The 25,285-nt window shown below is 40.2% G+C and overlaps 1 long non-coding RNA gene across 1 annotated transcript in view; it reads right to left on the bottom strand.

Annotated features, from left to right (window-relative positions):
- The window catches only part of LOC128142390 (uncharacterized), a 367,893-nt gene that overhangs the window by 231,598 nt on the left and 111,010 nt on the right, over nt 1-25,285 (bottom strand). The gene's annotated exons all lie outside the window — the stretch shown is intronic.

Below are 25,285 nucleotides of genomic sequence, written 5' to 3'. Positions count from 1 at the left end.
TTGCTTGGCCTTAGCTTACCATTAAGAGACTTGCTTTTATTTTGTGAACTTGTAAGACTTGTTCTATTCTACAAAAATGAACTATGAGGATCTACATATTATTAATGAAAATTTGATGCACAAGCATGTTCACATCCAACTGAAATGGGAAATTCAGAAGTTTAAAAGAAAGCAACCACTTCTTACTGCTCTCATTTAATCTCCTGGCACCTCTCCAATTTATTCCATTTTACTAGCTTTCCTACACACTCTGAAAACATTGTTCATGGGTGTGTTTTCTCAGTTTCCTCCAAACAGTACTTATATACAATCATGTGTATTCAAAACTAAAATCTTAAGATATCACCTATCCTGTAGAAAGCAATGCCATGGCATTTCTAGGAAAGCCACAAATTTCATCCTGAAGACAGGAAATCCCCTACTGAAGAGGAAGAGTTTTATAGCCTTACAAGTGAGTTAAAAACACTCAGATGGGACTAGAAATATAGTGCTAAAGGACCCAGTAAAGGTTTGGAAAATACATTTACATCAAACCCAGCCAACTTACCACCACCCATGGACAGAGTACCCAGGTGCTGGACTACACAGGCTACAGGCGAAGAGGCATCTGTGCTGGCTCCATGCAGAGCCAGCTTGGACTCAGTACCCAAATAACCAGGCTCACATGGCAAGTGTCCAACTGGCTCAGGTGAGTATTAGCTCACCGACATTTCATCTCCATTACACTTTTACTGTGCATTTTTATAGTGTGATTTGCATATGTTTTGCATTATCTGTATTTGTTTTTCACAGCCACCCAGTATCATTGTCCTTCCCTGCTCTGTCTCCTACCACCACAGATAACCAGGAGTCCCTCGCATAAATGAATCAGCATTTGCAAAGCAGCGGGGGGTAGGGTTGAAGAAAGCTCTGTAACATCTCCATGGAAGAAAAATACTTCACTGAAATTGAGAACCATTCAGTGAGCATAAATATGAACTTCAAGCAGTTCTTTGCTCTGATATTCACATCAGCTTTGCTGTTTCCTCTTTTGTAAGTCTATTCTCATATTCCCAATGCATGGAAGCCAGTTCAAAGGTACTCCAGGCTTCCAAAGAGTAGCCCAAACTGCTTCAGAGTTACCATTCAGCATCTTGCCAGAAAAATAAAACAAAAGGGTCCTTTTGTTCTGGATGCCTCTGACTGAGAAATGACTTTGCTTTACAAGTCCCTATTTCACATTCTCTCTGAGCACGCATAGTTTGGAAGCAAAGTGCTCTAAAAACAAGAGAGTTATTAAAGGCTCTTTGGCAAACTGACAGATTCTATGCAAGCAGCCCTGACAGCAAAACATTTTACCAGCAATTTGACGATTACACTTTAGAATTGAGGGCTAATGCAAGTTTTCATTCAGAAATAGTTACTCTAGGCATTTTCCTTATAACGGTATATTCCAAAATGTAAATTGAAGATGAGTATTAGAGGTTTATCATGCAATAATTTTCCTGTCCTTGTAGGTAAAGTATGTCTTAGACAAGCTGTCGAATGAGGTCTTATTTAGGATGTAATGAAAACATTGTTAGCCTAGAGTTCATGCCCTTGTGCTTAATGTAACATGGATCTAAGCCACCTTTTGCCCCAGAAGCTGTCTCACACCTCAGCCGGATCCACTCTGGCAAAAAAAAAAACAACAGATATGTTACAGCAGCTTAGGATCTCCTACAACACTGACTACCAGTGAAAGACCACAGTGAAAGAGCTCTCATTTCCTGCATATTTCACCACTGCCCCTGCAAAGAAAGACAAATTTAAGGCTGCATAGATAACATATTTCTTGGCTTGGCCATTGAACAAAAGCAAACATGAATGCACAAAACCTCACAATGCTTTTGTTTGTATTCAGATCAAATGAAAATTTTCAACAAATCCAAAATTAGATATATGGGTTTGAGCACTTAGAAAGAAATGAAGGATGCACATAAATACAAAAATAGAAAGCATCAGTCATTCTCTTTTATCCAATATCCTCCCGCGCAGAGCCTTTCCTTAGTCCAAGGTAAGTTAAACCCATTACATCCCAGTAGAATGGCTCTCTGCTTGTGTATCAGCTTTTCTAGGGTGGCATAAAACTTAAGACAGAGTTCCTAGTTTTGCCATTACACATGCGCTAAAGTAGATCTATGAATCAAAATCTTCATCCTCTCAGACAACATAAACACTTGCTGTCTTGCTTGATAAATATCTCAGTTTTCAGTGTGACAGAGCTGCAAAACCGGAAAGATAACCCAGCTCAGAATATTCCATCCTTGCAGTAGCAGAAGGCAGACATGGATTCAGACCTTTCAGGCAAAAGAAGTATTTCAGCTAATGTCTTTTGTACCTCAGAAGAAGGAAGTGTTATCATCCTGATATAGTTAGTGGAATTGTTTTTGTTGGTTCCCCCCCAACAGAATTATCTTGGAATTTTTCTGAGCCAAACCTATTAGATCAATTTAGTCCAAATTTACAAATAACACACAAGTCATTCACCAAATATTCAGTCTCCTGGATTTATTTTGCACCTATCTAATAGAAAATAAGCAATGCCTCTTCTCTCCCCCTTTCCTCCCAACAGTTGGAGAACAGACAGCAGAGTATTCCACTTCTTCAACTTACTGTAATATTACCATTTTAAAATAAGTCTTGACGTTCAAGGATGATGATGGGAAATTACAGATCTACAAACTCCACAACACTGTAATTGCATTTTTAACGTTCATTCACAGAAAGTAAATGGAACTGGAAGGAGATTTGCAAGAGCAGAGGCATTAGCAAGTGGCTATGAAAATGGATTTTATATTGAGAATGCTAAGTTTGGTAGTGGGGTTTCTGCAAAGGGACTAAAGCAGCAACTTAAAGGCACAACTGAGCAAACCAGTTTCCATTTGTCAGTGGTTAGGCCAAATGGTAAGGCACAGAAGAGAATAAAGGTTAGTCTTTAATGGCTTTATGGAGATTCAGTACTTTTCCTATGTTGACTTCCTATTCTGTCCTCAGCAAATGACATACTTGAGCACTGAAACTTCCACACATCTACTCATCATCTTTTACTCTTCACCTGGAAAAAAGATCTCAGTCCCAGACAACCAGTTACACTACAGTTATTCAAGTACCAGAATATCATTCAATGAGGACCAGTTTTTGCATAATCAAAACTGAATCCACTTGTGATATTTATGCCCTTTAGTTCTTCCAAACTGCCTTGAGGAACTGAAGGATAATTAGTATGACCAATACCAAGAGCTTCTATCATCACAGAGGAAAGCAAGCTATAAAATTCATCTTTATACAGAGGCTGTAAAACCTCCATATATCACAGGTACAAGCATCAAGTAACAACGATGGTACAAGGTACACAAGTGTAAAAACAGCCTACATGAACTGTTCAGTATCATTTGGCCATGGTAGAGTGTGCATTGTGCTGTCCATGGGGGAAAAATAGGAAATTGCATCTGCATTGAATGATTTCTCCTCCTCAGATACCCATATTCAACTTTATGTACTCAGGTTGTTCTCTGGAGCACTGTATAGTAAGTCCTCTCTCCTCGAATCCCCCCCCCCGCCATGGGAACAAAAGGGGCACGGTTTAATAGCAAGCTCTCTGAACAGTGAAAAGTTTTCATGTATATGAGGTGAGGCTGTGGGCCTCAGGCTCTCCTAAACATCACAGAATATCATGAATCCTAAAACAAGTTTTGGAAAGATGAAGAGAACTGTTCATTATACTGTTCTAGACTTTGATTTTGTTTAATTTCTCCTGCCCTTTCATAGCATACATGAGAAACACTGGAACAGAGGAGAGACTGCTGACAAGGGCCAACACCGATGTACAAATAACTTGAGAAATGTAAAATATTAAGAGAGAAAAAAAGGAAATGAAAGGACTTAATGAGCTGCAAAAGGGCTTATACTGCCAGTGGTCAGATTCAGCATGGCAGTGATGAGGAAAAATATGTTCAGCTCTCTGCTCAACAGCAGTCAGACATGTGGAAAAAAATCCTAGAGGATCTGAGAAAAAGCAAAGTCAATCAAAACTAATGATAACACTGTGCCTGACAGTGAATGGGAGCAATTCTGTAGCACCATCCACCCTTTTGGGCTTTATTCATGAGCTGAAAATGAACAATCTGGGTCTCTCAGCAATAATTACCTGCTTGTGATGTGCTGCATACACCCTGTGAGGAGACACAGAGTTGGACAGGAGAAGGAGAAAGCACCAATGGAAAAATCCCAGTGTTTCTTCCATTTCAGCACAATTTCAAGCTGAAATCTGATTCTTTTCACGCTGAAACTTTTTTTTTTTCAATTTCAAATTTACAAAAAGTAATCTAATTGGCTACCACAGTTATGACCGATTTTTTTTTTTTTTTTTTTAAAGCACTAGATTGTTTTGGTGACATCTGTGAAAGTCCTTTCCACAAAATGAGAATGTATGGCACTGGAGGAACATACCCACCTCCTATTAGAAACAGTATTTCATACACCTTTATTATCATAGAAGGCCTGTACATACACTCATTTTCAGATTATCTTCAGCATATCAGTGTAAAATTGAGATATTCCTTATTCTGAACCACTGGCTTGACTTGGATCCACTTCTATAGAGTTGTTTGGCCAAAACACACCTGCATAACAAGAGGCAGCTATCCTCAGCGGAGGGACACCCTGCCCCTGGAAATGTGACATGAAGCAGCGTGCCTGCCGCTCTGGATGTGTGAAAGCAATGTGGCACTTCAGGAACCCTTACAATATTTCTGACCTTGGCCATTCCACCGAAAGGCACTGTGTCAGACGCAGCATGAAAAGAGTTCATGCAGCTGCATAGCTTAAACAGGTTGTCCCCTTATTTATCCCTGTACAGCCTCCCAACAGCAAAACACATGCCCTTGCAGCCACAAAGACCAGCTATTGTAATTCTCTCCGTATTGAGTTTCCCCACAGGGTTTTCCTGCCTCGCGTGGTTAGCGCGGCATGCAGCAGCATGTTGGCCATGGGGATGGAGCCACAGCGATTGTGTTACAGCCACCCAGCACAGTGCCCCATGCTCGGGCAAAAAGAAAGCCTTCAGAAGAAAGGCATTGTACAGTTTTGTTCACCACTGGTTGCAGAATTACCTTTTCTTAACACCCCCTCATTCCTGCATTCAAACTAACACAAGGAAACATTAAGTATGTTTTCCTCCAGGTAAACACCTTCCCTGTAAGAGGCTCTGTGTGCCTCAGCAGGTCACAACTACCCTACACGCAGCTCCTGTATGCTCAGCCAGCCTTCCAGTCTACAAACATTTTGCCTTTCAAAGGGGTTAAGCTTTAACATCCTTTACGTATCCTCTCTCCTCTCCAGCCTCCTGCCTTCAGAAATCAGGTAGAGAAAACCTGTAGATCTATTTCAACACGACTTACCTTCCCTACATGAAAAAACAGTATGCAAATCAGTATTAGTCCCAACCACGGTATAATTGCCATTACTCCTGGATTTATTGCGATTAGTCAGTTCGAGTGGGTCCAACATTCACGCATTTAGCATCCAAGGCTCACAGCAGTGAGCGCACTATGAGCACACAGAAATTAACACTAAGAACCGTCAATACAGCACCCCTTTGCCTCTCTGCAGGTCTCAGATTGGAGTGTTTCACAGGAAAAAGTTGAATGCAGCTCTGAGGGCTCATCTACATGAAAAAAAAGCTGCTTCCACAGGCCTCATGTAAAAGCCCCAGCTTGCAGACCATGCCAAAAGCTAAGCCTCCTGGCAATCTCTGCAGTGCTCACTAGCTCTGTTTAAAGTAGCAAGGAAGTTAGTGCAACCCAAACAGGGTAGAACATCGAAGCAATTGGCACTGAAGACACTACATCTACCTGTAGCTGGGGTATTTTACTTGAAACTACATTTTGCCTGGTTCCCTGGACAGGCGTTCCCAATGCAAAAGCGGTACCAAGCTGTTGAAAGGGACCACCAATACCTCCTGTCCCCATTAGAGGCTGAACCACACTTGGAAAGAAGTTTCTTGTACAGCCCTCCGTCAAGGAATCTTGTTTGTACACACCAAAACCACTTTGTGAACCAAACCAATTAGCAGTGTAAGTGGGGACAAGGAGGGGATTCAGTTCAAAATTGCACTGCAGCTCCAAACAAAAAACTAAAAAAGCAGTCTCGGGCACTCCAACTATGTAGAAACATCTTTTTGGGGGAACCCAAGTTCCCCTAACAGTTAGTCTGGGTTGGGAACCCACAAACCTTGCCAAATGACAGCCGAGAGGCAGTGCTACTGGATGCTGCCTTTCTGGACCACTGCTATCTTTCTTTCAGAGACAGGTGCCTGAAAAAAGGAATTATTACTCTTTCTCTCTTCAGCTTCAACTCAACAAGTCATAGGTTTAAGTGCTGTTCAGGTGTAAAACCTCAGGCTACTGGAGGTGACATCCATCCTAAGGCAGCTGCCCAAACAAAGTGTTTATGTACTGTGGGAACAGATAAAGATCCCGTAGTGCATGTAGGGAAGCGGCTGGGAAAAGCAGCGTAGATTGCTCCTCCCCTGGGAAAAGCCAAACCCATTCCTGGGGTTGCCTTCTGTCAATGACCCAGGTGCACTTGGTGGAAAACACAGAAGGATGGAGAAACCCAGTGTGTAGGAAATTTATCCTTGAGGGAAAAAACCCCCATGATTTGAGTTGTGTGTTATAGGAAGTACTGCAGTAGGAACCACTTGAAACACCAGAGGATGAGACTCACAAGGAACAGGGCAAGCATGGGGATGACCCAACACAAGCCGGTCTTGGCAGCCAACAACCCAACACGCTGTCTCTCCTGTTTTGAGTGACCACCTTGACAGACGAAGCAAGTCGTCAACTGTTCTTATGGACATTTGAAAGGGCCCCATGACGTGGAAATCATATCTGTATATACATCAAGGAACAGAGGATAGTGGTTAATAAGGACATATAAACCTGACTGTTGGATGTAAAGATGGTTTTAGCATGTAGTGTAAATTGTGTTGGTGAGAGGGAACTTCAGGCATAAGAAATAAATAGAATGGCAAGAAGAAAAAAAGGTATGGGATAGAAGGATCAAGTGTTGTAATGCAGCGTAGGTTAGGTAAGTAAGTGGAAAAGCGTGATTAGGACACAACTGAAACCATATATGAACAGGGCAGTCAGAGGATACTTAGATGTATCAAATAACATAAAACTGGAGCATGACGCAAACAGTATGGAATAAGGGGTGGGGATTGTACTGGGTCTGACTGGGATGGCATTAACTTTCTTCATAGTAGCCCATATTGTGCTGTGCTTTGTATTTGTGGCTAAAACAGCGTTAATAACACACCAATGTTTTGACTATCGTTGAACAGTTCCCCTAATGGAAGTAAGTTTTATCATAGACTGATTATTTTAAGAGACTTTTAGGTCAGGAAAAGAGCACATAAAGGCCTTGAAGAAGAAAATAACGTGAATCAGTACCTTCATCAGCTGCATATCGTATACCTTTCGGATCCAAATTTTCAAAAAGCCTCATACTGTGGGACATAACCAACTAAGACTTACAAATCCCCCAATGCACACACACATATTTTGCATTCATTGGAGGACACACGACTCATTAGTGGCATTGTTTCAACAACCAATTTCAAAAAACAAATTCAAAGATGATCTGGGAAAAAAGCCTGCCATTGTCCCACAATAGTTACTATTCTTATTAAACACAATTCTTTAAAAAATGGGGCAACTGTTGTAACACATTGAACAATGGATCCCTGGCTGTCTCCTCCTCTCCCCCTCCCAAACATCAAATATTGAGGAGAAGCTTTTGTTTAAATTGCTCAGTTACTGCTGAGTTGTTTACTGACCTCTTAAATTTTATATTACAACATGCTGCTGTGGTAAAACTGCGAGCACAGACAAAATAGCTGCTTTAAAAGTTTCTCCCCCCCATTGTATAAGGAGAACAATTCACCGGAAGAAGACCTCAATTCCATATTTGTAAAATGAGGAACAGCTACAATGGGCTAGAAATGAATTATAATGAGGCACAGTGCTCCACTTGAAGGGTAGCTGCCTTCGAGTACATCAACCTGCCAATTACAGCTGCAGAAAACATTCAAGACAGACATGTGAGAGCCCGGAACAAAGAGGAAATGAGGATATCTCACTGACCCATTGCCACCTCTGCAGCAGGGGTAACATGCACACTTAGGGGTAACAACAGATAGGGCAGGAGGGTCAGAACAACCTGTTGCTGTTTTTTTTTTTTCTCTTGGAAGAAGAATATGCCATAATGAAGACAGGAATGCCTTTTATCGTAGATAAGTCTGTCTGCTTCTCTATATATGCTTGCAAATGCTAGGAACCACCAAAATCCCCTTCGGTGGAATGCCTCCCTGCTCCCAAACTAGATCAGCCCACAGTGCTCCATCCCAGAGCAGAATGATCAAGCCTGAAAAACATGAGTCACTACACTTAAATTCTTGATAGTTATTACTACTGTTATTTTAAGTCATAGGACTTAGTGCAATCTGTGGTTTGTATACAGGAGGAATTATTTAATGCGCTTGGGAGTGGACTTGGACTCAGTCTAGTCAGCTTCACCTTAGTCCCTGGGAAGGTGATAGAGCAACTTATCATGGAAACCATTTCCAAACGCATGAAGGGCAAGAAGGTGGTCAGAAAAGGTCAGCATGTATTTATGAAGGGGAAATCATGCCTAACCAACCTCATCACCTTCTACAATGAGGTGACCAGCTTGGTGGATTTCATTAGAGCAGTGGATATTGTTTACCTTGACCTCAGTAAGGCTTAATAAAGTACCAAGCTGTGTGGTGCAGTCACCACGCTGGAAAGAAGGGATGCCATCCAGAGAGACCTTGACAAGCTTGAGAGGCAGGCCCATGCAAACCTCATGAAGTTGTCCTGGTTTGGGCCAGACTGGGCAAATAAGAGGACTCTATGAACACCTTATTAGCCACATAAAATGCATCAAAGTTGGAAGCAAGTCACAGGAGTTACCTCCAATGAATGCCACAGTTCAGATCACATTGAGACTAATTCATTGCTCCATTCTAGAATAAACATGAGCAAATATTCAGAGTTAAACCACTGGAGCCACAAGACCATGGGAGCAGAATCAAGACTGATATATCCCTTTCCAGAAATATTTCCAAATAACTTATAACAGTAAAATACTGCAGCATCAGCACTAATAATTTCCTTCTTCAGAATCTAATGTTGATTTGTCTTATATTCTGCAAGCACCCAAGCTGCAATTCATCAAGAAGTTTGTACTAATACATTGTTATACTCCCTAAAACGATCTGAAATTACCTTCATGGAAATTGTTATGTTGCAGCGTTAAGAAACTGATTTTTTTTCTCCCTGTTTGAGATAGAAACAAATACTCTGTTCATCGGTGAGAATGTTATTGTGAGGCCATAAAACACCTGACACCACATACCTGCTAAAGGGGAGGTAAGGAGAGGAAGATACATCCCTACTGTGACTTGTAATCCCACTGAACTCCAACCCAGGCCTTGTGCTCACAGCTGAAGGCAGATATCAGGCTGTTACTCCAGGGCTAAGCCCTTCAAGAAGAATGAGGAAGGAAAGGGAGGGGGTTAAAGCCAGGCTTTTTCTTTTCTTTTTTGAGGAGCACACATTTGTTCTTTCACTGGACAGTTTACACCAAGTTTACCAGAGAAGTAATTGACTACTATGGTTATAAAGGAGTCAAAAATGTATGCTGAAATCACAGTATGAAACCTATTTCCCTGCAGCTTATGCTAAATACTGTATCTTAAAACTGCTGTTAAGCCCACCTAATTTTTTTTACAAAATAATGGTATGTCCAACTGACATAAAGCAGACTGCTCTGATCTCTGCAGGTGCAGCAGTGCTGCACATCTGACTAGAGCAGATACAGCTACTGTCAGGGAGATGAGGGAAGAGTCCATGTGTAGCGGTATGGCTCTACAAATTCCCCAAATAAAGCAAACTATGAATAAAATCACTTGCTTTGTGAACAACAGCACCCCACTCCACACAACATCTGGCCTTAAACAATGTGTTAGGAAAATGCAAAGATGTACTGTGGAATTATTCAATTTACTATGGGAACACTGACTTAAGAAATTCAATTCAGGTTAACCTTGTATTTGGTTTCAGTAGTACTCACATTATTCCCTTACAAAACAGTAAGGGAACATGGCTTTAAAGCTTCCTGAAATGGGGATTATTAGTAAAATAAAAATTCTCCTTTAAAAATTTCAATGAGTATCTTTTTTTCTTGACTATCAAGGCAGAAGAGAACAGGAAAGCAAGAAAATTGGGGAGATAACTTTGAGGACAACTGTTTAGCTTGCCTGTAAGAACCAAAGCACTGTAATAAAATATCATCTGTGGATCTGAAGATGCAGGATGAAAGAAAAAAAACCACCCACAAGAGTCTTCTGATCTTCAATTTAAAAAAAAGCTATTGGACACTTTCACATCTACTAGAGACTTATTTTTAGTGGACAATGTTTTTTAGGAAGATTCACTTAAGTGAGAGGAAGATATGCATGTGTTTGAAGATACAGCAGGACTAAGTTCCTTATCCCTGCTGCCTTAAAAAAATCACATCATCTCTGTAGTAGAACTAATAAAAAGGAAAAAAAAAAACCCCACACCACTAAAAAAGCCTCAAACTAACATTAGAATGTTTCCTCTCCAAAAAATGTCATGATTTATAGACAGGTGATTTCACTGAAGAAATAATCACATGCATTGCATTATACAGATTAATGGGCTAAAAATAATAAGTTACTGTGTACACGATAGAGAAAAGACACTGTGCGCAAGTGCGGAGCAGATCTTGCGGGGGGGATAGGTTTTAAACAGTGCAGGGTAGAACAAATTCTAAGCTTAAACCAAAGTCAATAATAATTTATACTACCAAGTACAAAACATGATTGAAACAGCACCTGGATTCTAGATCTCATCCTGGACAAGTATCAAAATTAGTATTGAACAGCAGAGGTTGTATTGAGTCCCATGATGAAACCATAAAAAAAAAAAGAGGATTCTATTATACTCTCAGTTGTGCATGCATGAATCTAGAGTAATGGCTGACATTGATGTTATTTTGTACATTTGAGGCTTAACAGAGTGGAATGGGAAAACACAGAATGTGAGGACTTTCATATACCTTTGATAGATTTTGTAGTTAAAAGGTGCTTTATTATGAGGCTGCAAATGGACAGACAGGAACAGCTATTTTGCAGTCTTAGAAAACTTAATAGCTATGTGCTAACACTTGTTACATTTACCTCAGAAGATGCCCAGGAAATATATTATAATATTGCCAGAAGGGAAGCGAGAAAGGATTACAATTGTTTTCCTGGTACTTCAGAATGGGAACAAAAAGAGAAATGTGAACTGTCTATTGGGGCCCTCAAGTATACTATATAGCACCTGTCCAAAAAAAACCCCCAAAAGACAAAAAACAAAAAACACCAGAATCCAGAACATCCACCCCCTCATCCCCAAATGCAGCCTGTCCATATATTTTGTAAGAATTGCTCTGTTATCTAAGGTTGTAATGAATCTACTTCTTTCTCCTTATGTCTTGTTCCAGGGTCTTTTGGGAAAGCCATAGTAAATTTTAATAGTTTTGCCTCATCTCCCAGGCTGCTCATTGAAAAGGCAAAGACTGTGGTAGTGTGGATGCAACTTACATCTTCAAAAAAATAATTTATACTTATTTATTGTAAAACAAAGGATGTTGAGGGCTCTCATGCCCTCAGCAGAGGGAAACTGGCAGCAGCTAGCTTGAGAAATAACCCTAGACTGTCTCTTCAGACTAAATGAACACAAAGCCTGCTCTCATACGTCATCTCCCTTGCTTTAGGTCTGCTGACTGCCACTGAGCAAGTCATTAATAGTTATGATCTATGCAATATTAGAATCACATGGATATTTTTCACAAACACAGGATAAACTCTTTCAATAAGCCATGCCATTAGGAATGACACCAAGTTACAGCCAGTTTTGAAATTTCTACTTAGAACCATTTTTGTTGATACACCACAGCATTTAGAAGTCCTAATCACAGGCCCAGACCCCATCGTATTTGATGCTGTGCAAACATGAAACAAAAAGATGCCAAAACTTCAGTCATCTTTTGTAGCTGAAAGAACTTTACACTTCCAGTTTTAAGAGCAAAAGGTGGCTCTTGTTGCTACACCAGAGCAATGGAGGTATCAATGCTTGCCTTCCTCCTAGCAAAGCAATGCTAATCCGTTCCTGTTCAGCACAGACTGCCATTTAAGTAGCATTCCTAAAAATCAGGTTTTGAAATTAAAAACTGATATGGGACCAGACCATATGACTTAGGGAGACTTTTCATACAGCAACATTTATGAACTAAAAATTTCAAGGTCACTAGGATCTCCAAGACCTGGTATTGATAGAAAAGATTTCTTTTACACAAGGAATGGCATGCTGTGTTTAAAGTAGCAGAAGCCTGGTACTAACATTCTTCTGCCTGGTACATACACTTTCCCCAGATACCACTTTCTTGTGCACTGACAAAAAACGGAGAACTACAGTTCCTGTGGTGATGGTCACAGAGCTTCCAAAGGAACAGGGAGGAATTACAGTTTTTGTTTGTGGATATATGGTTTTGGCTGATGTAGGTGAGGACACAAGCAGGTTGTGAACTTCCAGAAAACACATTTGACCTGTACTAACACCAACATATGCACCAGCTGAGGGTTTACATGGCTCAGAAATCCACATACATACATTACGCCGCATTGGCCTTCAGAAGCCTGAAGTGAGTTTATTTTCTTAGAAGTTGAAGAATATTTTGAATTTGAGCACTCCAGCAATGCTCAAACTGCTGTATCCCATGCCACACAGAACTGGACAAATTCTCCACAGAGCACTACAGAACAGCTGCAAACTGTAGTCTTGCATGGTAATGGGAAACTGAAGGAGAAATCTGGAAAATATTTTGTTCACACATCTAACGTAATAAATTTCTTTCAAGATTTTTTTACAATTTCTTATGTGACTAGCTTTTCTCTGCACTCAGACAATAATTTTTTATTTTACTCAGCAAAAAACTGGATTCAACTGATTGCCTGAGTCTACCCAAAATACATCTTAAGGTTCCAATAGAACACGTAAAATATTTTAGTCTGAATAAAGAATGCAAAAATTACTGTTCTTGGGTAGTACAATAGTGTATGTAGGACAGTAAGAAAAAGGACTCCAAAAAGAGTTGTAGAAAAGTTATTAAAAATGCAGATTCAGAGAGTTACAGTCTGAAGGATCAGATAAAAACAAAGCAAATGAGACATGTACTAGTCTGATAGCAGAGAAGTTCACATATTCATTCCTAGTGCCCTCGCTCAATACACCTCCATGTTTGCCACTTTGTTCTCTGCTTCCTCTATGTTCCTGCTCCCACCATACAGAGTATCCCAGTCCACTTAGGAAGTAAGACACAAGAAGCCGGAGGGCTCCACTTCAGTTTTTCTCTTGCTGTCTCCATCCTTCCCTTACTCCTACCATACCAGTCTCATGCTACCCATGTCAGAGACTTGGCCTATAGCAGCCAGTGAGAGCACCCTTGTAACCCAGGTCAGCTGGAAGAAAGAGTGGGTACATGTTCTAAAACCTCCTATACTGGAATCCTACACCAAAGCTCCTCCCGTATTAGGTCTTCCATCAGCTACTGCAGATGCCATGCAGAGGAAACAGAGCAAGGCATTGCAGGAGATCCAAGGTGCTGGTGAGAATAGGGAGATTTGTGGAAGAAAACAGCAGAGAAAGTGAAACACAGAAGTATGTGACCCTCCACCTTTTTTTGTTTGTTTGTTTCCAGCCCAACAGAGTCATGATCATCCTAGGTTGACAGCCCTCTGCCACTAAACTCATGGGGACCTCATAGCAAAGTGGTTTTGGGGCATGGAAAAAAGATGGAAGTCCAGTGGATCATATGGGTCAATCTTGCAATATGAATGTGGTCCTTTGATTTGCTGCTGAAGAGCCCCATTTTTAGAGGCTTTTATATGACACTTACCACACTCTTACAGAAGCACCTATCTAATATATTGTATTTAAATCTTTTCCCCTCAAAGTATACACGTTCTAGTAAAAATCTTGTATTTTTATTTCAACAAAATCTGCATTTAACATTTTCAAATGTGGGATTTCCTTGATTACAAGCAAAAAGTAGCATGCATATTTTCATGAGAAAGTACTATTCTTGCTAGGAAGTTTTCATAGATAGGTCCCATACTCCAATCCATCTTGAGGACATTATTCTCCCTATACATTGTCAAGTTTTATTTAATGTGTTAAAGTTTATCTATAGTCACATCACAATTTATAAACAGTCTTTCATGCGGTGATCCCTCAGAAACTTAAGACAGTACACATAGTTTCATGTACTACAATTAAACCAAAACTTATATTCTACTTTGACATCAAACTTAGTGTTCTGATATTTTTTTTTCTTACTGCCAGTTATCTAATGAACCATTTTAACAAGGGACTCATACTGTCCTCAGCTGATGTGCAGTTTACTACTACTAATTCCATTTAAAAGTTAAATCACCTTTAAAGTGTCAGCCTGGATATCAAAGACCAAGAGTGCTTTCTTTTATAAATTTTTGTTTCCAGCATACTTGAGGAACAACAACAACAACAACAACAAAAAAAAAGAGAGAAGAGAAGGGGATTAACACTTGTTTACATTTGTAAACCAATTAAAAATAAATCTTATTAACATGTTAGAATTTTATCATTATATACTCAGATCATACTATTGTCTACAATGGTTGCCTAATATTAGACAATTAGTTGGTCTTATAACCACAAGGTTCTGGGTTGAAATTTTTGAATAAGTGTTCTGGCAAACACACTGTTTTCTAGAAGTTGAAATCCTTCAGTAGTATGATAATATTTTGTCCAATAGCTTTTGTGGCTTCAAAATTCTATTTAATCAACTGGACTCAAGACTGAAAATTGACCTTTTGACATGAACTGATTTTGCACTGTCCAAAGGTGTGTTTTTCCTTCAAGCACAAAATGACAAATTTCAAAACCTCTACAGGTTTCATAAAGCTGAACTAGAATCATCCACATTGCTCCCCTGTAAAATGTCTGAAGAGACCTGATTGCAAGTAGGTTTTCTAACTATTATATCTCCTTAAACTCATAACTTGAACACTTCAGCAGTCAAAACATTTTACACCTGAAGCAGGCATCTTTGCTCCTTATCCTCATCTCTCTCAGTAAGAAATTACCTGTATTTTGTAAAGGAACGACTGTGTGGACTGGCCTCCTTTCTCTTCCCTAGCTGCATTAGTTTTCACGTTGTTCTTCGTTCTATTGTTCCAAGTACTGTCTGAGGAGGATCAGCACCTCTCCAGCAATCCAAGAACTGATAAAATCAGTCCACAAGAGAGAAGCAGAGCAGGTTGTTTGGGGGAAACTACTAGAGGAACAAAGCGAGCAGCTCACATGGTCAGATTTGAGATGTCTTAAGAGACCTTTAAGTAACTACAGATGTATCAGTCTGCATATCCAGCCTGTATTTTTGCCTATGTGTATACAGACACGATTCTGAACTAACACACACAAGCTGTGGGGAAGATTTTAAATTTTTGAAATGCTACCAGTTTGAAATGAAGCAGTACTGTAGTACCTAAATGAGTACATTCTGAGGTATGCATTTCAGATTTGAGAGTATCCAATTCCCTTTTCCAGATACATGCTGTCTGGATTTTTTTTTTTTTTTAGTTGTTTTTACATAGATTAGTAGGATTTGTGGCAATTCCAATACAGCAAGAAGCTCAAGTTATTAGTTGCACTTGTTCACAGGGGTGGGGAGGAAACCTCTTTTGTCATACCACAGAAGAAGGGATTACCAATGAGGCTAGGTTTACATAAAGCAAGGGAAGTATTTCATCTTTCAAGAGCGTCACACAAGCCGGTGATTATAAATTGGACTCCCAATGTATAGGATGACCCTCAAACCAGAGCTAGTTTTAAAACACACCCCACAACTTCACTAATAAGTCTTGAAGGGAAGCAAAGTTTAAGTGCTTTAAAAGCCAGCAAAACAAAGCCAGTATGTTCCAAACACAGTATTCTAGGTCTGGAAAGGGCATCAAGGTCAACTTCTTATCACCAAACGCAAACCCCCAAGGTAGTCTTCTAAATGCAGATGGTGATCCTTAGACTGCAGCCACAGATGATACTGCAGAAGAGACGGATAACACAAGCATTATGGTCCTATGAAACTCCAGCCCTGACAATACTCATAATTACAACAGATATTATTCCAAGGTAAAAGATGCAACAGCACTGTGGAAACCCACAAGGCTAGGTTATAAATGAATGAAATGGCCTAAACAGTTGCTCTCAGGCAACCCCTACAGCTTTCCTGCCATGTCAACAGGTACAGCCAAATGAGACAAAATGAGCTCTCACCATTTGTAGTTGGCTTACAAGGCTTCAAGCAAGGTGGCAATAGAAGGATAGTGAAAAGTGGGATATGAAGTGATAATGAAACGTGATATGAATGGTAAAGACTGATATTAATTGGGAACAGCAGCATTAGACTACATAGGGCAGTGCTGTTAATTAAGAAGTAGATCCTACACAAGGTGTACACCTTGAGCAGGAACATAGTATTAGATGAGCCACACTGCCCTAAAAATAATTCCTCAGTCCTACAACCACAGTAGCAACTGCAAGGATAAAGAAGTAGAGAAATTCTGCAGTGACATCAAAAGGCTCTGGTAGCTGCTTCTCAACAGGAACAGACTCTGGATGGCATCCATCAGCTCTGCCCCAGAGAAGCACAATTGTACAGCAAAGTCCATGCATGCCAAGTCAAACAGCAGAGTGACTTGTGAGTAAGAATAACACAGTAATAAAATTGGTTTTGTCCATTCGTAAACCATCAAGGTGATGCACAGCCATCATATCGGCAGATGTAAACTGGATGAATGTTATCATCATTTCAGAAAGTGCAACTCTGCTAAGAAAGTAAACAAATCAATATTGCAAAACCTATAAAGTAGCAACACACAAAAGCTAGACACTTCGTTTTCTTCCTCGGAAGACAAACCTCAGTGGGACTTCCATTTACATGAGATGGTGTGAGCAAGACATAATGCCTAATCCAAACCTCTTTCAATATCCTCCACGGAATTTCATTCCCCTCAAATTTCACAGCAATAACAGCATCTCCATTCATTTTGGATGCACTTACCAGTGAACACAACTGTCTACCCCACCCTCACCCACACAGACCACCAGGTCATCCAAAGGCTTTGGACTGTCTCAGCTGCATTTGCTCCTCTTATACATCTCACCTCTCTGTGTATCTGAGCAGCTCTGAACAGATACCGTCTGCAAACAAAGGAACATGTTACCCCTTTCCCCAGCCTACACTGCCCTCCAGCCCAGGAGGACCATATTCCTTGGTTTAAAAGGCCCGTCATTCTGGATGAGAAATTCCAGGGCAGGGGAGCGGTGGGGGGATGTGTGTGTGCGGGATGTGGGCTGCAGGTGTGCAGCAGGCTAGACACATTTTTAAGTACAAGTAGAATCATTAACTCTTATGATCATCACTGACCACCAGTGTATGTGTTGGAGAAGCCACTTTTTGATAGTCTTGTACTAGCTTTGAGTATATTTCCTGATACACTGCTTACAAGGCTTGTGGACAACTGTGAAGCACTTCCAAATAGGCTGTTACAAATAATTCTGAATAACTGTCATTCAGCAAGCCTTTACAGACATTGTTGCCTCCTTAGAAAAGAGATTGACTGAGAACATTAAATCGATACAAGCCCAAGCTGATCCTTGGCTTTAGCGCAAGATTGAAAATTGGCCTTCAAGCAGTTTGAACACTTTTGTACTTCCTTCAAGGTCTGTGTAGCACTGACCAACCTTGAAAATTCTTGATCTACTCTAGGTCCTCCATATTACTTGAATATTAATTAGTAGGTCAGATAGCAGAAAGTGTTTTTCTACTGAAACCATTAACAACAAAGTTTTACGCTGTCTGAGGTCCTCTGTCTGCCTTCCTATACTCCTTGGCAGCAGCCAGAGTCCCACTGCCGTGTCTGACATCCAACAGCTTTAAGCAGCTGGAAAAACCATCTTTGACTGAGAGACTTCTGCTTTGCCAACAATGAACGTCTGCCTTCAAGTCTTGGAAAGAGTTCAAAAATCCATGACTTTAGCAAGATTAAGTGCAGAATCAGCCCTCCATGTCTACTATTCCAGAAACATATAGAAAATAGGTCAATTTTGTACAAGCAGGTCTACAGCAGGTCTTAGCTTTTGTCTTCATTTGATATCATACATTAAGAACAGAGAAGCAGTACCATTATATTCTAGCATGTTCCCATTATATACAGAAGTAAATGCACTCCTAGACAGCAAGAAGAATTACCACTATAAACCAGGAGCTAATCTGTCAATCACAAGAAGTAGGATTATTCTGATTAAATGCAGAAATTCTCATCAACACAAACCACTTTAGGCTTCCATGATTCTCAAAGATTTAGGGTATGATTCCTTTCATCCTAAATTAGATGCCTAAAATAGGTCAGATTAATCTCACCCTAGCTCTACCTATTTCTATGTAGTAACTATACAGACAGCCTAAGGTGACTAGTTCAGACAGATAAACGAAGCTAGGGGAGATTCATCTTACTCAGGATGCCTACAAGCTACCAATAAGCTCTCTCTCTGCAGGAGAGCCCAAGATATATCAAGAAATGTGTTTACATTAGGAAGCATCAATCCTGTAGAAACTGGTGGAAAAATCATTTGAAATGGTGAGTGATCATAGCTTTACACATCCTAAAACAGGAACAATTTAAAAAATGGATAAAAAAAGACAGAACACCTAAACAAAATAGCAAAACAAGAGCAAAACCCACCTCCCCACCCCACTTACCTGAAGAGACACATTTCAAAGGCCTTAGTTTGTTAATTCTCACAAAAACAAAACCTGAGAAAGTTTTGCACACAACAGAGGGGCAAAACCCTTTAAGCTAAGGGACAATACTGGCAGTAAAACAAATACTAATAAACTGGCTTTGAACTTGCCTTCGCTAAAAATTAGAAGGTTTCTAATTTCCACAGGAACTCAGCTGGAGAACAACCAGCTTATAACAGGGCAAAGAGCCCTGCTAAATTGAAGACTGACTATGACAGCCTTCTCAAAGGGATTTATATACTACAGCAGCTGTGATGGCAAGAGAAAAGACAGGATGACTCAGGAGGTCCCTTCCAATCCTATATTCCTAATTTAAGTTTCTACTAAATAGCAGAGGTCACACTGATCAAAGAGCAAATAGCACCAGTGTTCATGTAATTCAAGAAACAACTTCAAATCTCTCCTCTTCTTCCCCCATCTCACCCACATCTCAGCCCCCTCAGCCTTCCTCTGACCCTAAGCCACTAGTGCCAGATAGACTAAGCAGCCCTATTATTTTCTTCAAATAAATCACCTCTGCCCCGATACTGAAGAAGGGTGAAGAGAGCTTCCAATCCCTCTTCGTTCATTACCACAGAGAAGATACTATACAGCTACGCAACAGAAAATAATTTTAATTCACCCCATCAGCACCATTATTTATGCACTATATGATAATGCATTTCAAAGCAGAAGGATAACACAAATAAACCACTCCAGTAAAACACTTCATCCAGGAAACTAGATATTATTTTATATATTTATGATATCTAACCACAAGATATAATCTAGGAAACACATCCGACATCCATTTACAAAGCAGGTATAGCTTACCAGAAGAGTTTACTTTTCTCACTCCAGCAGAGCTCCACAACATATGCAAACTCTAGTGCCAACTGGTGGGCACCAGCTAAGAACTGGCTGTAATGAGAAGAGAGCTTTCACCTGGGCCTTTCAGGAAGGTTCTCCTCCTCTTTGGGAGGGTAATCAAACACCACAATTAAGAAAGCAAAACAGCAGCACCTGTGGAGGTGGTACTGACACTCGGAAAAACAGATCCCTAAAGAAATTTTCAAGGGAAGCCTGCGTACTTTTATGAGACTATATGTTACCTAAGTAAAATAAAAAGCATATAAAACAGCTGCAATGTCTGCACTGAGGTGTGAACTACCGTGAAAGTGGAAATACTTACAGAAATGTTTTAGGAAAAAAAAAAAGAAGGTTGAACATTCATATAGCAACATTTAAAAAAAAAAAAACCAAACTCAGACCAGCTCCCCTCTCTGGCGAGCGGACAGCAACCAGAAGCACGCCTAATTCTCAAATCCAATGTGGCTAGCTCAGGAGAGGGGTGCCATGCCACCGCCATTCGTTTTGGCACTCCCCATTGCACTGCTTTACACTACATTCAGGAGGGAAGAGGCAGGACTTGAGGTACCTGTGGCTACATGAAACCTGCACGTTAGGGAGAGGCATGTGCAAGGGTTGCTAATAATAGTGGTAGAAGATGTTCTATGTGGCAAAGTGCAGTAAGTGGGTCTGTGCTGTCTGGCAGGGAAAAGAGGAGTGTGATGGGTTGAGGGAAATGTGTGTTGGTGTTGGTGGGTGCAGGGGAGTTTTGTGTAGTGTGTGGTGTTAAGGTGGAGGATACTGGAAGGGGATGTGTTTATGCAGTGCAGCAAAAGGTGTTTGAAAGTCCTGTTTGGGCCTGATTAAAGGAAAAGTTTCTTCAGGCAATTACTGAGGGAAAAAAAGTCATTATTCAATGGAGTAGGAAGTGACTCAGGAGAGCAGTCATATCCTCTAACTATTTTTGGTGAACCCAGATTGGTTTCAATGACCAAAGTCACTTTTTTTTCCATTAAACTCTATGATGGAAAAACTACAACCATTCAGTCCCTGCTGTAGCTGGATCCTGGACTTAGTGCTCTTGTGAGAAGATGATGAAGGACAATTTGCATGAGTTGTTATTGCAAGGGGAGCACTATTAGCATAACTAACCTTTCACCTGATTAAGCGCTAAGAGACTCATGGAGGTAAATCACTGAACCTAAGCAACTTACTGAAAAAGTAAAGAAAAATAGGAGGCAAAATTAAGTGGCTTTATATGGTCCCCTTACAGGTTGAAGGTAGTCCAGAACTCAATGAAGACTGTACTGACCACAAGGGAACCTCATTATGAAGAACGAACATGATGTTATAAATGGGAAAGGACAAGTAAAGTGTTCCCTCCAAAATGCTGCTGACCCTGGTGAGAAGGTATATACTGACTATATAGGTTATTTCTGAACAAATAATTTTTCCAAAAATACACTGTTTAAAGTTTTCTGAGATGCTAAAAAGAATCAGTGCTGCTCTTAGCCAAGCTCTTCCCCACTAATTGCAATACAGCTGCTGTTAGCCAATTCCCCTGGCCTCTCCAGCTTCCACAGTGATTTGAAACCCTGATAATGTTTTTTATTTTGTTTCTTCTGTAGACAGAGGCAAAAGCATTTCCTTTCCAACAGCATGACACAGGCTACAGACAGCCTGACGCCAAAGCTTTCTGCAGATCAATATATTTAATGCATTTGAACTCAGTAAAATCTCCCAAGCTAGTCCAGGCTTGCTTGAGGAAAAAGCAAGCCAAAAGGCTAGAGAGCTGTGTGGATATGGATTTAATATTCAATTTGCTTACTTAAAGATCTCTCCATTTTAACAGAAACCCATTTAAGTTACCTTAGGTTGTAATTTAGAGTATTTTTCTCAAAAAGTTTTGGTGAGTATGGAGAAAAATTTAATTTAGTAAGTTGAGTCAGATACACTCAAACCCCGGCTGGCAGAAGGTATGTTTATATGCATAAAGACACAACAGTGAATAAATCCCAAAGATTGTGGGAACAAAAATATTATCAATCCCATCACACCAATTCTCTTTCTCCCCATCTCCCAGATTTATTTTGTGCACTTGAATATTGCTCCAGCCACTCTGGCCTTTCCCACAGGCTTTCCTTGTTTACTTAAGATTCCTCTCATTTTCATTAACCTTCAATCTTTATTGCTACAAAGCATCTTTCTTGCCCATCAATGAAGTTTTACTGCCTCTTAAACACAACAGCCAGAGGCAATGACACAAGTGAGGAAGCCAGTCGTTTTCCTATCAAACCCATCAGAATTGTTTTCCATCCATTCAGCCTCAAAAATTCCCCAGGGATTCCTGTTCACTCTACCTTCTTCTCCTCTCCCACTCCACAAAACTGTAGATCACAAAAAAAGGAATAAGCCTCACTAAAACAGCTGCCATGCTTTTCAATCTTATTTCATATCCATCAAAAGCATGATTATGTATTAGGCTAGGCTGTAAAACTCCATAATACCACAGAGCAATTGCTACCTTGCTGTCAATGTTTAAAAGCTGCTAAATAATGGTACCCCAAGTTCACTATTTGTCTTGCAAAACAGAAGCATTTTTATTGCTTACAATTGGAAGAGCAATTTAATAAACTTCAGCTCTAGGTATAACCTTGGGTTGCCAGAAACAGTGAATAAAATAACATCTTCCACCTTAACACAGTATTAACTATGATGCTCAAATACACATTGCTTGAAATGCAAATATTAATTATTTCATGCTAATATTTCAGCAAGAATGAATGCAATTATTTCATCAAAGCAGATGCAGTGGGAGGTAAGCAAGAAAAGGTAGCTGTTACTGGTTTGTGGGAAATAAATTGAGTCTTTCTCTCAGTCATTTTTTCTTGTATGGATTAGGTGATTAGAAAGAGAAATGTTGCCTTTCTGTCACATCAAAAGGTCTGGCTATGGAGTTCCAGACCACTTGTGCTGCTTTCCTGAATACTAACAGTCCAGGTTAACCTAATAATATTTGCAAAGTGTTTATAGTAATTTTTATAGGGTTTTTATTGAAAATCTGGAAAGTGAGAATCAGGGTATATGATACAATCATTAAATTTAACACCATTTATTTCTCTCTCTGAGTGCATCCCATTCTGCTACAAATCTTCATCCTGGTACATTACAGTGTTACAAGAAAGTAGGGTCCCTGCCACAAATTCCAGGACAGCCTGACTCAAGCAGCTCTTGGGTATGGCACTTAATTCCTCTGTAGCAAATACATGAGGGGAGCAGGTGAATTATATCATCTGGGCTCAGCACAGCAGAACAGGAGAAAATTACAGGAAAAGCTTCCGTGTCTGGTTTTTGCACAACGTTGTCCTGTGTTTGAAATGGCATAAACCAGCTGTGGGTATTTCACCCTGTGACCAGGTCTGCCTGATGCCATGTCAGAGGCATTGGGCAGCAGCCCAGCTCTCTGCATGTTCTCTGCTTACCAAGTCAAATTGCAGATGGGCTGCTTTAGCCAGAAGCTTTGCATGATGCCTATCAAAGTTCCTAAAGAACTCAGTGATCAAAAAAGTGATAATCCCCTCCCAGAAAAACTGTCTTCATGCAGGTCCTGAGGCCTCTCTTGGCTTGAGGTTCTTGTGACGGAAAAGTTTAGCCTGGAAGCAAGTAAGCAATAAAAATTCACACATCCATTCACATCACAATGCTAACTCTCGTCTGCATAAACTTCTCATTGAATCAACTGTTCCTAGCCGCTTGCCCCCTCTATTCAGCAATGCATAACAGAATATATGCGTTTTAGAAAATAAGTCTATTGTTCCTTGCGATCTACAGAAAGCAAGTTGTGCCCATGCTTTCTGAAGAAATAGCCGTAATGTCACATAACAGCTGCGTGCTAAAAAGGCAAAAAGATGGCAAAGAAAGGCAAAAAGCAAAACTATGAGATACAAAAAAAGGACCTTTTCTACCTCAACAGGACTGCCATCTGAGCAGCAAGGTTTCTGTTTTGAACTTGCATTGTCAGGGATCTCAACTGTAATTATTGTATCCTACACTACAGGCCTCAAAATTTGCACGTCATTTCCCAGTCCATGAAAATGTCTACTCTGTCTCTTAAATTTAAATATGCAAATGTAATGCAGTAGCATCTAGAGAGTCCAACCCATACTGAGTCAGGCAGAAGACAGAAAAAATACTCTGCCTGCAAACTTGTACTCTTTCATATGCCAGTAGCGTAGGTAAAAATTCCAGTATAATCCATCGGCATATGGACCAGAGGCCAAATTCCTCTCTGCTGTATATTGGAACAGCTCAGCCAGTTGAATTCAAATAACCCGTGCCATTTCATTCCAGCAAAGAGTTTGCCCCAAGGATCTTGCTAACACTTTTGATCATAAACAGTAAAAGGGCAGTAATACTCAAGCTCAAACGAATTAACATGCTAGGTTTCTATGGCTCAGAAGAAGCAAAAGCTGTTCAATTTACTGTGAAAAGAAGGCATTTGTCTGATAAATGAAAAAAAAACCCTTGTCAAAATAAGCGTGTATATGATGGTTCAGAAATACAAATTATTCACTGCTAAGAACATGCAAGGCCAAATATTATGGATGGCAGGACATAGCAATGCTCTTCTGGAAGCTTCTCATGAGGCAGGCAAATGCTGATCTCTTTAAACTCCGACTCACACAAGGAAGCCCACTGAAATCACCGGGACCATTCACCTCGCTGTGAGGTGACCTACACCTGCGCTTCCCAGTGCAAGACTAGAAACCTCAACCATCCTAAAGGGTAGCTGATACTACACTTATTTTTTGTACCTGTAAAATGAGTTACACCAAGAGACTTTCAACAATAGCAAGAGGTGAATAAGACAGTACAACACAATACTGCTGTAGGCCTGGATTTGTTGCACATATTTAATTATTATTCTGAAGGAGATGTAATGACCAACTGTTAATTAAGTTAGTCAGATCTGAAGAAAGCTGTTAGGAAATTTTGAGGGACCTCTGATTCATAATAGGGACTGCGATGGCAGGGAAAATGCCAGGCTGCCAATTAAAGGTCTGGTGATCAAGTAGGGTAACAGGAACGTCTCATGCGGATTGCTAGATCTTCAACTAGCTATTATCACTCAAGGAAAAATCACAAGTTTCATGTGAACAAGTCTTTCCCTAAAACAAACACACATTTGCTCAAAAAGCAGTGATATCATCCTCAAAAAATGTTAAGAAAGGCAGTACTGGAGTTATGACTTCTTATAACTTCCTGGAACAGCATGTTCGTGTTGGTTTCCTATCTTAAAACACTGTACCAGGCAAAAAACCCACAATCCCCATCCCCTACTCCCCCACCCCAAAAAAACCCAAATCCAAAGCAAAGAAAGAAAGAAACAACAACAAAAAAGAATAGCTGAAAAATATTAGGGCAATGAAAAACTTGC

The sequence above is a fragment of the Harpia harpyja genome, chromosome 5, assembly GCF_026419915.1.
Source record: "Harpia harpyja isolate bHarHar1 chromosome 5, bHarHar1 primary haplotype, whole genome shotgun sequence".
NCBI lineage: Eukaryota > Metazoa > Chordata > Aves > Accipitriformes > Accipitridae > Harpia > Harpia harpyja.
This window is presented reverse-complemented; position numbering and strand designations above follow the sequence as displayed.